At 55.5% G+C, this 2,229-nt stretch overlaps 1 protein-coding gene across 1 annotated transcript in view; it reads left to right on the top strand.

The window, feature by feature from the left end:
* The window catches only part of ADAM33 (ADAM metallopeptidase domain 33), a 42,336-nt gene that overhangs the window by 37,946 nt on the left and 2,161 nt on the right, over positions 1–2,229 (top strand).

Raw genomic sequence — 2,229 nt, 5'->3', positions numbered from 1 at the left:
GGTCAGGGATAACTCACTGGGGTCAGGGATAACTCACTGGGGTCAGGGATAACTCACTGGGGTCAGGGATAACTCACTGGGGTCAGGGATAACTCACTGGGGTCAGGGATAACTCACTGGGGTCAGGGGTAGCTCCCTAAAGTGAATGATAAATCAGTAAGGTCAGGGATAACTCAGCTGCCAGGTTTGATTCCCTGCTGGGATGTGAAGCCTGTGGATATCACATCTGCTCCCAGGAACTGGGCAAGCCCTGGTGCCCTGTGCTGGTCCTGCCCCATGTCTGCGCTGAGCCCATCTCTCCTAAAACTGAGTTTGTTGAGCTCAAAGTTCCCTGGTGATCAGCAGAAGCCTCCACTGGGAAATTTCCCTTATGGAAAAGGGATAGATGGGAGTGAGGGATGATCACAGCCTGTGTTGGGGGCAGGGGGGTATTTTCTGATGTTAATGAGCCCAAAATTCACACAAAGTTGGTCTTTGGCTTTGTGGTTTGATTTGTGGTATCCTGTTCTTCCTTCTCGGGTCACTGCTCTTGGCTCCTGCAGGTTTGGTTATTCCATCATTTGGTTATTCCCTCATGTTCCAGAAGTTCTTCTATTTATCCTGTACCACACTTCAGTGAATTTTTAACTTTGAACCTGCATTGGTGCTTTTTGGGCACCAGGGCTGAATTTAGGAAGAATTCAGGTTTTTTGGATGTCTCACATGTGCTGGAAACCTGGATTCAGCAGAGCTGACCCCGCTCTGGGTCTCCATCTTTCTCATGCCTGTGTGTTCCCGTGGGGTTGGTGAGGAGCAAACCCAGAATCACAGGCTCAGGAAGGCTGGAAATGCCCTCCAATGTCCATCTCCAGCCCATCACAGCCGTCCATCAGCGCTGCCAGGTTCAGCACTGAACGTGCTCTGCCATGGGCTGGTCCCAGTGCTGCTCCTCCTGCAGCTCCCTGGAGCCCAGGCCTCGGGGCTCTCGGGTTGCTGTTGATAATTGCTGCCCCGAGATGTGCAGGATGTCTCTGCTTTGGCCTGAGCAGCTGAAGAACGAGTCTGGACTCTTCAGCTTTCGCTCTTGAGGTTGTTTATTAATTCTTATCTATAAAATTTCCTTTCTGTCCAGCCGAGATGTGCTCAGCAGGGCAGCCACAGGCGCTGTGACCGCCCCCAAGGCGGGGTTGTCCTTTTATACTACAAACTACATATAACATATTTACACTGAATTCCCAATACCTATCACCTGTGTTAGACAGTGAGCTTCTACTGTAAACCAATCCCAAAGTGCCAACATCACTGCAGAAAACGGAGAACAAGAACAAGAAGAAGAAAGGCTGGACACGCCCAAGTTCCTCCATCTTGTCCCCATAACCCCCCTACCAAAAATCCTAAAATCTACATTTTCACCCTGTGATCATTTTGTTATTACACCATTCAAACCTGTGTGACTTTCAGGCCCTCATACAAAGTTGGTCACTTGCTCCAGGGGTCACAATCAAACCCCCAGGTGCTCTGGGCTGTGCCAGGGTCTCTGAGCCCCCCGGCGGGGTCCCAGCAGCTCTGGACACCCGGAGGGATGTGCTGAATTCCGATAGCCCCAGGAACCCTCTGCCCTGCAGCCCCGTCAGGAGCCCGCAGGTGAGCTCTGCTAGGGACACAGGTGACCCCACAGGTGAGCCCTGCTCAGGGAGACACAGGTGAGCTGTGCTGGGGGACCCCACAGGTGACCCCACAGGTGAGCTCAGTCCCCCCCAGGCCCAGGTGAACTCTGTTTGGTGACCCCACAGGTGAGCTCAGTCCCCCCCAGACCCGGGTGAACTCCTGGCCCTGTCTGGGTTGGGCTGGGCTCTGTTCAGGATCTGTCCCGGCCCCCTGAGGCTGCGCCTGGGCTGACATTGCAGGAGGCCCATCACACCTGAGGGCGCTTTAGGGTTTTTTGGGTGGTGCTCTGTGCTTTGAAGGATCTCAGCTCTGCAGGGAGGGAGGTCTGTGGGGCTCTGCAGGGAGGTCTGTGGAGCTCCCTGGCTGTGCCCTGAGGGCTCTGTCTGTGCCCTCTGCCATGCCAGGTGCCCCCCAAGCTGTGCAGGGAGGTCTGTGGGGCTCTGCAGGGGGAGGGAGGTCTGTGGGGCTCCCTGGCTGTGCCCTGAGGGCTCTGTCTGTGCCCTCTGCCATGCCAGGTGCCCCCCAAGCTGTGCAGGGAGGTCTGTGGGGCTCTGCAGGGGGAGGGAGGTCTGTGGGGCTCCC

The sequence above is a fragment of the Geospiza fortis genome, unplaced genomic scaffold (assembly GCF_000277835.1).
Source record: "Geospiza fortis unplaced genomic scaffold, GeoFor_1.0 scaffold236, whole genome shotgun sequence".
Lineage (NCBI taxonomy): Eukaryota > Metazoa > Chordata > Aves > Passeriformes > Thraupidae > Geospiza > Geospiza fortis.
Note: the sequence above shows the minus strand (reverse complement) of the source record. Positions and strands in the feature narration are given on the sequence as shown.